Here is a 13,970-nt window from a genome sequence, read left to right as displayed (position 1 = left end):
TTCGAATAGCCAAAAGATGCAGCAGAGGGGCAGGATTCGTTTGGTCTCAATATAATTGAGTACTGTTTGGCTCCAATAACCCGGTCCACGTACAAATCCAACTATTACTACGAACCAGAAAATTTTGATGTCTATCAATTTAACAACTTAAAATAAATTTTCGTAATTTTAAGAAATTTAGAGAAGAAGTAGAAAAAAATCTAAGTCCTAAAAACTAGAATGGCGAGAAATAAGAGAGAAAAAGAGTGCGCGTCGAAAAGTGTCGAAAAATGAAAAAGACGAAGAGTGGTTTGTAAACACGCGGTTAATCCAACCTTATAACGATCACTATCTTAAAATTAAAGCTACAAATGGAGATCACTAATTGGAATTGTAATTGATACATAGGTAAACGCGTCGAAAAATAAAAATAAGAAAATAGCGCGAAAAATGGCGTCGCAAAATTCTAAAGCACCTAAAACTTAGTCTAAGGAATAAGCACTTAAGGGATTTTACGGCAAAGCCTAAAAATCTAAAAATGAAAATAACTATGGCAAAACTAAACTTAATACTAAAAGTTGTGACTGAGTCTAAAAATCTAAAGTTAATAAAACTTAAAATAATTTTTTTTTTTTTTACGTTGTTTTTTTTTTTTTTTTTTTTTTTGCGTTTTTTTTTTTTGCGCTTTTTTTTTTTTTTACGTTTTTTTATTTTTTATTTTTTATATTTTTGCAAATATAAATTAAAAATATAGCGTTTTAGTGCTCCCCGGCAGCGGCGCCAAAAACTTGATGATGTAGCGTGAGGGTACGAAATAGTATTATTTTTAATACAAAATACTACAAAATATGACACAAGTTTTATTAATTTACGGATGGGATATACCTAAACCTTGCTACAACACTATAGGCAGTGTACCTAATCGTAGAGTAGTGTAGTTTTTAGTAAGTCCGGTTCGTTCCACAGGGAGCTGGTGATACTTACTATATTTTTAAAAACTATATTTATACAAAATATATATAATTATATAAGTAGTAATATTATTATAAAAGGGGGGGTTTTTTACCGTTTAATGACCGGTTTGTCGATTTTTAAGACTTAAGTCACAATTAAAACCTAATGTAAAATATAAAAATAACTTAATTTAAAGAGTAAAGTAAATAACAATAAATAAAGTGCGATAAATTAAATGACATAAAATAAAAGTGCGATAATTAAAAATGCGAAAAAGAGATAAAATAAAGGAATTATGCTTATTTAAACTTCCGTAATCATGATGTTTGACGTGTTGATTTTAATTTTATGCCCATGGGTTAATTGTCCTTTGTCCTGAATTATTTAATATGTCCGTTTGGTTTTTGTCCAAAACAGTCCATCAGTCATAAACATAAAGTGCGAGTGTCCTCATCAAATTATTCTTATACCCGAAGTTAAATATTCCAACTAATTGGGGACTTAAACTGTAACAAGATTTTAATACTTTGTTTAATAATTACACCAGGATGTCGACTGAGTGTAACCCAAGGTTTTAATATTTTGTTATCAATTATACCAAGTGTCCTTGTACATAATTTCACCCCTGTTTTAATTATTCTAGTGGCTATTAATCCATTCCCGTGCCCGGTTAAATGAACGATTATTCGTACATATAAATACCCCGCCCATCGTGTCCGATTGAGTGTATATGGTAATTTATAGGGACGCCCAATTGTAAATCTTTATATTAACATTAACAAACTATCATTTAGTTAAACAAATATAAAGCCCATTAATAGCCCATAGTCTAATTTCCACAAGTGTCGTTCTTTTGTCCAAACTCCAATTATGGTACAAAGCCCAATTACCCAATTTTAGTAATTAGCCCAACATCATGATTACTTCGTTTTAAATAAGCATAATAATAACTTAGCTACGAGACATTAATGTAAAAAGGTTGAACATAACTTACAATGATTAAAAATAGCGTAGCGTTACACGGACAGAATTTCGACTTACACACTCAAACGATCTCTATCATAAATCTTATTATTATCATAATTTAAAATTAAAATTAAGATTATTGTTATATCTGATTACATTAACATTATGATAGAGAATTATAAATATAGATATTGATATTTGATATAGAAAAGGGATCGATATATATAGAAAGATAGATTTAGGATAGAAAAAGGTATGTTTTCATCGATAGAATACACTGCCTTTTATAGGCGAATTCTGAATTTGATTTTTCACTTACGACCCCTGAACTATGCTCAATTAACAACTTTTTATTATTTAATATTATTCTTATTATGAATTATTTAAATATTATATTTTATTCTTGTGCATAGTTGACTCGTAATTTTTACACCGTTGCGTCGAGCGTTGAGAGTTGGTTCATGTCCCGGTTCCGGATTTTCGAACGTCCTTTCGTACAATTTTATATCGTGTACTTTGCGTTTTGTAACTTGTACTCTTGTTATTTTTAGACGTTCTTCATCAATAAATTGAACCTTTTGAATTGTATCTTGTACATTTGAGCTTTTTGGACGTTTTGGTCTTTCAAATCTTCGTTTTTGTCTTTAAATCTTCATTTTCGAGCGATTTGCGTCTTTCGTCTTCGCACTTATTTATTTAACTATTACAACTAAAAATAAGGAAATTACATTTAAAAACTTTACATATTGGAACGATATTGCTACTAAATATATGTTCATTTGGAACACTATCAGGACTCCGGACCGTTTACTTGCACACCTTTCCCGACTACTACTTTACCGCTACTACTATCATTGTGAGTTATAGCATTCCCTTTTTACTTTAACTTATTTTGGGAACTGAGAATACATGCTGATTTTATGTTTTACATACTAGGCACGAGTACTTAAACTTATATATGTGTGGGTTATACAACGGCATAAACATTCCCTTTAGCTCGGTAACGTTTAATCATTGGTTTTTGAACCGTGAACGCAAATCTTACATATGGATCCATAGGGTTTGACATCCCCACTCGGGCTAGTCGCGCTAGCAGTCAACGAGTGTTTAATACTTCGTAAACATACGCACTCGCCAAGTGTACTTTCAGGGGGTATTTTAAACGTTAAGTTAGTTACCAAGTGCCCACGGTTAACATATACTTTATCATACTGTTTTGAAACGCTCTTTGTAGCACTGAAATCTCGTGGCCTACCTTACATACTGTTATACTTAAACTATAGCTCACCAACCATTGTGTTGACGTTTTTAAGCATGTATTTCTCAGGTGCTTGAGGTTGCTTCCGCTGTGTACTAGTCGTGCTGTAGAACCCGCTGCTTAGAGTTGTTATCGCATGACTACTTATCTTGCATTCAAACTTATTTACTTTTGAAACTATGTTATGTAACGACCTTTGGGGTCACGTACACTTATTAATTTGCTTCTACTTAGTGAAGCATGCTCTTGAAATGTAAAACATTTGATGTCAGTTATGACATCACCTTTTTACCGCGAATGCAATTTCTTTAATTACAGCATATAGTACTTAACCTTGTAATGATCCTGTTGTTGATGATTCGTACACGATGGTTTTGTACGGGGCATCACATTTGGTATCAGAGCATTGGTTGTAGGGAATTAGGTTGCATTAGTGAGTCTAAGACCGACCCGAGTAGGATTCACTAATAGGACTAATCTACAACTTGCTAGTTTACGTGTTTCTGCTGAACTTGCTGCATGCTGCTGCTTACTGTTACTGCTATATGCCATATGCTATTACATGATTTCACTACTGCATGATGCTACTTGCTTTCGATTGCATGCTACTTTAATACGAATTACTGTTATTGCCATGCTAGTTACTGTTATACATGATTTAAACTGTTGGCCTATTATTTGCTTGCTTTATGACATACTGACATGGAAAATTTATTTTTCCTTGTTCAGATGTCGGATGTTCCACCTGCTGGCATTTCGGGCAGTACAGACTCAGACCCCGTCGCCCTACCTACTGCTACACCTGCTGCTGCTACTGCCGATACACCGGCCCCGACACCCACTAGTGATCCCGGCACTTCTGCTTCCGGAGCTGGTACTAGTGCACCTGCCCCAGTGTCTGCTCCCGGACCCTCGAGGTCACAGCCCCGCATTGGTGGTATTGAGATCCCCGCGGAGTTCGGGGAAGGACCGTTTCATAACCACATGCGCACGCCTTGCCGACGCACTCCCGATGGACGTTTAGTCGTGATTCCGCCAGGCAGACACCGACAGATGTTGGCCGCCTTCGGACGCTTTGGATTACCAGCTCAGCCACCAGTGTCACCACCACACGATTCGGATGACTCATCATCCGCCGATTCTTCATCATCAGACGACTCCAGCGATGATGAGGATCCTGCTGATAGATCTATTCAGGCACCCTCCACCCCACCGAAAAAGTGGTACCGTTCCGACGGCACCGTCATTCCAGGGGTGAATGGAGGTCGTGCTTTTACTGACACTTTTGGCCATCGTCGTAGGGTTACTGCTCGTAAACGAGTTGTGCCATACCCTGCTGACCCACAGATACGTAAGGTTCCCCGTTATGTATTGACTATTCCTGGAACCGTACCACCTAGATTTAGATACGGACCACTTACATCTAGGGACGTACCGTCTACATCCGGAGCCGGACCATCTACATCAGCACCACCGGCACCACCCGCACCACCCGCCCCACCTGCACCGCTTGCCCCATCAGCTCCCTCTAACGAGGAACTGATGAGGGAGATTGAGACTCTCCGAGCTCGAGTCACTGAGCTCGAGGAACAGTTGGCTCGAAGAGCAGTTCACCCGCCTTCACCGTAGGACTTTGTATTTAGATTTCATGATGTAATCTAGTTATAGTTTCATGTATTTCATATGTATTGTACGAACTTATTCAGATGTATGAAACTTATTATTATTAATGAATGGAACTTTGCATTATTTAATTCTTGTACGATGTTCTATTTACATTGCTGTACGATGATTCTGTGGTATTTGTACCTAGATGCATTATTTAATAACATGTGATGTTTTGATTCCATGTTGGTTACTATGTACTATATTACTACATATCGAATGCTGGATTTTGACTTGAGTCAAAATTTTTGTTTAGAATACCATGGCTAACGGAAGAACCACACCTACCGCCGCCCAGATTGAGGACATGATCAGTGAACGGGTCGCTGCAGCCCTAGCAGAAAGAAATCTCCAAGCTCCACCGCCACCATCACCAGTTATCCCACCCATTCGAAATGGGTGTACTTACAAGGAATTCCAGAGCTGCAAACCGCATAACTTCAGCGGCACCGAGGGACCAGTTGGTCTCACCAGATGGTTCGAAAAACTTGAATCAGTATTCCGAGTTAGCAACTGTTCGGAGGACAATAAGACCAAGTTTTCATCTTGCACGCTATCAGACGGCGCGCTAACGTGGTGGAACACGTTAGCTCAAGCGAAAGGTATCGATGAGGCGTATGCTACGCCATGGGAGGAATTCAAGGCGGCTATGATTGATGAGTATTGTCCGAGAACCGAAATTTAGAAGATGGAAATCGAATTTATGCAGTTAAAGGCCGTAGGGAACGACCTTAACAGTTACAACCGTAGGTTTTTGGAGTTGGCTCTTATGTGTCCGACCATGGTCACCCCCGAATTCAAGCGCATGGAGAAATACTTCTCGGGACTCCCTAAGTCCATCAAAGGAAATGTCACCTCATCCAAACCACCGAATGTTCCCGAAGCAATGCGCATGGCGCATACTCTCCTGAATCAAATCATCCTTGACGAGCCCGAGAAGGCTAAGTTTGAAGCCGGTAGTAGTGAAAAGAGGAAATGGGACAACAACCATAACAACCACAACAACCACAACAACAATAACAACAACAGGGGTAGAAACTATGATCAAAACCCGGCGAAGCGACATGAAGGGTTCAGGCAAAACAACAACAACCCCAACCCCAACAACAACAGCTCCAATCCGAACTACAAGGGAACTTTACCACAATGCAAGAGGTGTTATAAGCACCACACCGGGTATTGCAATGTTGTCTGTGAGAAATGCCAACGGACTGGGCATGTTGGTAAGGATTGTAAGGTTACTACTTTGAACGTGAAGCCAAACCACAACAACAATGGGCCTAGGAAATGTTATGAGTGTGGAAAGACGGGCCATTTCAGAAATGAGTGCCCAAACAAGCGTAAGGATGGCGGACCACCACGTGCTAGAGCCTTCAATGTTAATGCAAGGGACGCACGCGACAACCCCGACTTGGTGACAGGTATATTCAAAATCAACAATCTTTTAGCTTCTGTCCTATTTGATACTGGTGCCGATAGGAGCTATGTGTGTAGACATTTTTGTGATAAGTTAGATTGGTCGTTAGTTCCTTTAAAGGAAAGTATGCTTGTCGAGGTAGCCAACGGAAAACTTGAAAAAGTGGACCAAATTGGCCGAGGGGCTATTATCAACATAGCCGGTGTAGACTTTGAGATAGACTTGATACCCATTAAGTTGGGGAGTTTTGATGTTATTGTTGGCATGGACTGGTTGACTAAGATAAGAGCCGAGATTATTTGTGGAGACAAAGCTCTTCGTATACCCCAAGGAGACGGTGAGCCACTAACCATTTATGGTGAGAGATGTACCTCGCAACTGAACCTCATTAGTTGCGTGAAAGCGCAAAAGATAATGAAGAAGGGACGCCTTGCTGTCCTAGCTCATGTGAAAACTGTAGGAACCGAGGAGAAGAAAGTGGAAGATGTGCGTATTGTGAACGAGTTCTCCGATGTCTTTCCCGAAGAATTGCCTGGATTACCGCCACCGAGGGCAGTAGAATTTCAGATTGACTTAGTGCCAGGAGCTGCACCTGTAGCTCGCGCACCCTATAGACTTGCACCTTCCGAGATGCAAGAATTGCAAAGCCAACTACAAGAATTACTTGATCGAGGGTTTATTCAACCGAGTTCTTCGCCGTGGGGCGCGCCTGTGTTGTTTGTGAAGAAGAAGGATGGATCCTTCCGAATGTGTATCGACTACCGTGAGCTTAACAAATTAACAATCAAGAATCGGTATCCTCTCCCACGAATTGACGATCTTTTTGACCAACTGCAAGGATCGTGTGTTTACTCAAAGATCGATTTACGATCCGGCTATCACCAGTTGAGGGTGAAGGAAAGTGACGTGATGAAAACTACATTTAGAACCCACTATGGACATTATGAGTTTCTTGTAATGCCATTCGGTCTGACCAATGCACCTGCTGTATTTATGGACCTTATGAATCGTGTTTGCAAGCCATACTTGGACAAGTTTGTCATAGTCTTCATAGATGATATCCTCATCTACTCTAAGAGCGAAGAAGAACACGAACATCATCTCCGATTGGTACTTGAACTCTTGAGACGAGAGCAACTCTACGTAAAATTTTCCAAGTGTGAATTTTGGTTGAAGGAAGTTCAGTTTTTGGGTCATGTTATGAGTGACCAGGGCATCAAAGTTGATCCCGCCAAGATCGAAGCTATCAGCAAGTGGGAGACCCTCACTACTCCGACTCATATTCGTCAATTTTTGGGTCTTGCCGGCTATTACCGAAGGTTTATCGAAGGTTTCTCTCTGATTTCACGTCCGTTAACCGCACTCACTCACAAAGGAAAGAAATTTGTTTGGGGAGACGAACAAGAGAAAGTATTTCAATTTTTGAAACAGAAGTTAACCACTGCGCCTATCTTATCACTTCCTGAGGGTAATGACGATTTTGTTGTTTACTGCGACGCCTCGAAAACTGGTTATGGTTGTGTACTTATGCAACGCACGAAGGTCATCGCTTATGCTTCGCGTCAACTTAAGATCCACGAACGAAACTATACTACGCATGATCTTGAACTTGGAGCCGTTGTCTTCGCGCTCAAATTGTGGAGGCACTACCTTTATGAAACTAAATGCACTATCTTCACCGATCACAAGAGTCTCCAGCATATATTCGATCAGAAACATTTGAATATGAGACAACGAAGGTGGATTGAGACGCTAAATGATTACAAGTGTGAACTTCGCTACCATCCGGGTAAAGCCAACGTTGTTGCTGACACATTAAGCCGAAAGGAGAGATCGGCACCTCTTCGTGTTCGAGCATTGAACATCACGATTCATTCCAATCTCCAGAACCAAATCCGAGCAGCCCAAGAACAGGCTCTCATAGAGAAGCACTTACGATATGAATACTTGAACATTCTCGTCTCTAAATTCGAGGTTAGAGAATCTGGACTCCGATGTTATGCCGGAAGGATTTGGGTACCTCGCTATGGAGACCTCCGAAGCCTCATACTTGACGAAGCTCACAAGTCTCGATATTCGATTCATCCTGGAGCGGGCAAGATGTACCATGATATTAAAGAACAGTATTGGTGGCCCAACCTCAAGAAAGACGCTGCATCTTATGTTAGTAAGTGTTTAACTTGCTCAAAGGTTAAAGCCGAGCATCAAAAACCTTCTGGGTTGCTTCAACAGCCGGAAATCCCACAATGGAAGTGGGAGATGATAACTATGGACTTTATCACCAAGCTGCCAAAGACAGTGGGCGGATACGATACCATTTGGGTTATTGTTGACCGTCTTACCAAGACTGCACATTTCTTAGCAATGAAAGAAACTGATACAATGGAGAGGCTTGCTCAACTCTACATTAAGGAAGTTGTATCACGACACGGTGTACCCTTATCGATCATCTCCGATCGCGATCCTCGATTTGCTTCTAGATTTTGGCGTTCTTTGCAAGAAGCCATGGGAACTCGTCTCGACATGAGCACTGCATATCACCCTCAGATGGACGGGCAAAGTGAACGAACAATTCAAACTTTGGAGGACATGCTACGTGCATGTGTTATTGATTTTGGAAAGGCCTGGGAAAGGCATTTGCCACTCGCCGAATTCTCATACAACAGCAGTTATCACTCGAGCATTAAAGCTACACCTTTTGAAGCGTTGTATGGCCGTAAGTGCTGTTCTCCCCTTTGTTGGGCCGAGCTAAGTGAAGTGCAACTCACCGGGCCCGAGATAGTCCACGAAACCGCAGAAAAGATTGCTCAGATTCAAAACAGACTTAAGGTAGCCCGTGATCGCCAAAAGAGTTATGCTGATAGTAAACGTAAAGACTTCGAATTCAACATCGGTGATCGTGTTATGTTGAAGGTTGCACCTTGGAAGGGTGTGATCCGTTTTGGAAAGCGCGGAAAGTTAAACCCGCGGTACATTGGTCCATTTGAAATTTTGGAGCGTGTTGGACCCGTTGCTTATCGTCTTGATCTTCCAGAACAATTGAGTTCAGTTCATCCTACCTTCCACGTGTCAAACTTGAAGAAGTGTCTTGTGCCACCTGAACTTATTATACCATTGGAGGAACTTACTATTGATGAAAAACTCCACTTTGTGGAAGAGCCTGTTGAAATCATGGAAAAAGAAGTCAAGGAGTTGAAACACAATAGGATTCCGATCGTTCGAGTTTGATGGAATTCCAAACGAGGACCTGAGTTTACTTGGGAACGAGAGGACAGCATGAGACAGAAGTATCCTCACCTTTTCCCACCTCCTCCATCACCTTCAGATTCAGCTTAAAATTTCGGGACGAAATTTTCTTTAACAGGTGGGTAATGTAACGACCCTGGTTTTTTCCAACGTTATTTATTAATAATTATTATTATTAATGCGCGTGATTAAACGAATGTATATAATTACATTTACATGTTGCCATGATTGCCCGTACTTGACTTTTAAGAGCCCGAAACGTCTCTGCGACACACGAAACTTCGCGAATAATATTTTTAGAATATTATTTACATTCATGATTATTTATTATTAATCATTTTAATTAATCAAGGTTAGTGATTAATTACTTGGGCTTTAATTATTTAAATTGCATCTTTAATTAAACTTGGGCCTTTAATTATTAGACTTGGGCTAAGTAAGCCCACCCTACACTTTTATGGACTTGCAAGCCCACTTGTTAAGCTAGTTTTATGTTAAGATTAATCAAGGTTAATTAGACTAATGAAGAGACAAAGTTGTCTCAAGCATGCAAGGCTTTATTTAACTTATTACCCAATTTAGCTTACACCATTAACCAACACATGAAAGAAGCTTGTTGACTCCCCCTTTATACCACCTAGAACCGTCGGCCAATATGGAGCAAGAGGAGTTCTTTTTTTTGTTTCAAACTTCACATAATACTTGCATTTCACCATTTCATTTCACAGACACAAAAACTTCTCTCAAACTCTCTCTACTTTCTCTCTTTCTCTTGTAAGTATTACACTTCTTTTTCTCCTTTTCCTTCTTGCAAAAACCGAATTCTTAAACCTTCATCATCATCATTCTTGTTTAGTTTACTTGTTAGTTTGTAGTTGTTGCTTGTTTGTTGAAAAGATCAAGTCTCTTTAGCTTGAATCTTCTTAGATCTTGGTTTCTTCTTTTGATTTTGAAGAACCAAGAACAAGAACTCAAACTCACTAGTTTGTAGTTCCATAATTATGAAATTTCAAGTTTCAAGTTCATAAACCTTAAGATCTTCTTTGTTTTCATGATTTGTAGACTTGAACTCTTAGGATTCAAAACTTAGTTTGAATCTTCTCAAGCATGATACAAACATGAACAAATACTTATAGATCTAGTTACTTACTTTATTTTTGTTCACTTTAATTTCATGTTCAAGTTCATAAGTTGAAGAATCGTCTTTATGTTTATGTTGTTGACTTGAACTCTAAGATCTACACTTTGGTTTGATCTTCTCAAGTATGAAACAAATGTAAACATGTTACTTATAGATCTAGTTATTTGTTTCACTTTTACTTAGTTAAATTTGTGATTTATGTTCATGGTCAAGTATTTACTAGTTAAAGACTTGATTATTATTCTTGAAACTTTGTAAGTTCAAGGCATAGAAGTTTAACTTGCTAGTTACAACTTCACACACTTATGTTGATTTAACTTAAGTACTAGATCTATACTTTTGAAACAAGGATCTTCAAGATCTACTAAGAACTAAGTTCTACAACCTAAGATCTTGTGTACTTAAGTTTATTTTCAAGTTTGTAGCTTATGACTAGTTTTAAAGTTGATGTATGTGTTAGATCTAAGACTTTGATGAAACTTTGGTTCATCAAACATCATACAACTCTTAAGTGAGTTGATCTACATGTCTTAGACTCACACTTGTGTTGCTAGTGTAACAACTTAGTTAGTATTACTTTCATAGTTCATGTGTATGTAGATCTAGGACTTGATGTAACTTTGGTTCATCAAATTAATGTCTTAGACTTGCACTAGGGTTATGATGGTCAAGACTTGGTTAATATGATGTAAACACATCCATGAGTTGTACACTTGAAGCTATATGCATCAAGGATGAGAGCCATGATGAACATCAAGCACCAAGACCACCGGAACCCTCCAAACTTTCTGCTTTCTGTCCCAAAGTTTCTGACCTACTGTTTCTGGACCAGACCAGTAGGTCTGGGCTGATCCCATCTTGATTTTTGGATATAACTTTTCGATTAGATAATTTTTCATTTAGGACTCGTCTTCATCCGAGTTACGGTTTAGGATTTATGGCCCTCCGTTCGTCACTATGTCCTTTAATGTTGTGCAGAAAATTTCAGACCTACTCGCACATATACCGTTGCCACGGTCAAACGAAGACGAGTTAGCTTCTGTAATTTTAACCACACTTAAATGAATCATATACGGAGCCATAGCCACTGGCCTCACCTCTGTTCGGTTTGTGTAGAGGCTGTGGTGACTGATCCAAATCAGCCTTTGTTTTAAACGACTTTCATAGACGAACCTTACTTGTTACCTTTTGTTTAATGATGATTGATGATGACCCTTATGACCTTAATTACATACTTATAAACCTTTTGAGATGACTTACTGACTTAGTACTATTTGACTTAGGTTGAGGACTCCGGACCGTTTACTTGCACACCTTTCCCGACTACTACTTTACCGCTACTACTATCATTGTGAGTTATAGCATTCCCTTTTTACTTTAACTTATTTTGGGAACTGAGAATACATGCCGATTTTATGTTTTACATACTAGGCACGAGTACTTAAACTTATATATGTGTGGGTTATACAACGGCATAAACATTCCCTTTAGCTCGGTAACGTTTAATCATTGGTTTTTGAACCGTGAACGCGAATCTTAGATATGGATCCATAGGGTTTGACATCCCCACTCGGGCTAGTCGCGCTAGCAGTCAACGAGTGTTTAATACTTCGTAAACATACGCACTCGCCAAGTGTACTTTCAGGGGGTATTTTAAACGTTAAGTTAGTTACCAAGTGCCCACGGTTAACATATACTTTATCATACTGTTTTGAAACGCTCTTTGTAGCACTGCAATCTCGTGGCCTACCTTACATACTATTATACTTAAACTATAGCTCACCAACCGTTGTGTTGACGTTTTTAAGCATGTATTTCTCAGGTGCTTGAGGTTGCTTCCGCTGTGTACTAGTCGTGCTGTAGAACCCGCTGCTTAGAGTTGTTATCGCATGACTACTTATCTTGCATTCAAACTTATTTACTTTTGAAACTATGTTATGTAACGACCTTTGGGGTCACGTACACTTATTAATTTGCTTCTACTTAGTGAAGCATGCTCTTGAAATGTAAAACATTTGATGTCGGTTATGACATCACCTTTTTACCGCGAATGCAATTTCTTTAATTACAGCATATAGTACTTAACCTTGTAATGATCCTGTTGTTGATGATTCGTACACGATGGTTTTGTACGGGGCATCACATTATGGGTTATAGGATAACATTCCTAATGGAATATCCCTTGTAGTAGTGGTTTTATTGAGGTGTGGAAGGATATAAGACTTGGTGTTTCCAAGCATCTCTTTAGTGTTAGATGAAGGGTTTCGTGAGGCTATATCATTTAGCCTTGTGGAAATTGCGAGTAGCGTGTGATCACTAGGAACTTTCGATAAGACGATAAACCGTACGGTTTGTCAGGTAGGTATGACTTCGGGTCATTATTATAGATGGATGGGTGACATCGGGTGTATGGAACCTAAAGATCGAGTTTCTAAAATTCAGTTGATTGTGGTGGGAGTCTGCATGACACTGCGTCAGGTGCCTCCTTATACCTGATAGTGTGATGTTCAACTCCGGTGATGGTGTGATCACTTTGAGCTGAGGGTGTCTGTGAGATATCCTTGGAAGCAGCGGAGATTACAATAGTGATCGACGGGCGATAGTAATTCGACGGTTGCGAAAGTCGAAGTTCAAGAGCATTGCGGTGAATACTTCTTATGAAGTGACGGATGAGCGAATCTTGTTGCTCTTGAGTGATGGACGAGTAAAGATGATCGGCGAGCCGGTAATGTACTTAATGGTCGGTTAGGCCGAAGGTCATGATGAAGTGTTGATATTGCGGTTGATATGATTATTGTGTCGGATTGGTCACTCTTCTCCATGAGAGTGAGCAATTGTTGATAACGATTCGTTAAGTGGAAGGTCGGGTGATCTCGATTGTGATGCACGACTGTTTAAGCGGAGTGGCATATGCCTAGCCATAGAGGCGTATGTGGGACCTTGGTGGAGTTCGCTTTGCGAACGATGAAGAACTGTAAATTGTGATTGTGGTATGAAGGTGTGATGTCGTCGCGTGTACGACATCTCAAGTGATGGTGCATGTCGGCTCTGAGGGCCTAAAGTGAATTTGCGGTGATTTGATGTTTATGACCAACGGTGAGAATGATCAGGTGTGGCGTGGAATTACAATTCCGCGGGATGTTATCATCTTGGCGGTGAGAATGGAGAGATAAATCCTAAGTGGGGGAGTTTTTACTGCCGCCCGAGGAATCTCCGGTGGTGTTAGATCAAGTGAGGCGTAAGTCTTCTTGTATAAGGTGGTCGTGCGGTACCAAGTGCGGTATGAGACCAAGTGTGAAGTTTGAGATCACGGACGTGAGAGAATGTAACTGTCGTTGCGGGTG

The sequence above is a fragment of the Rutidosis leptorrhynchoides genome, chromosome 10 (genome assembly GCF_046630445.1).
Source record: "Rutidosis leptorrhynchoides isolate AG116_Rl617_1_P2 chromosome 10, CSIRO_AGI_Rlap_v1, whole genome shotgun sequence".
Taxonomy (NCBI): Eukaryota; Viridiplantae; Streptophyta; class Magnoliopsida; order Asterales; family Asteraceae; genus Rutidosis; species Rutidosis leptorrhynchoides.
The sequence above is the reverse complement of the archived record's forward strand: the minus strand, read 5'-3'. Positions refer to the sequence as shown.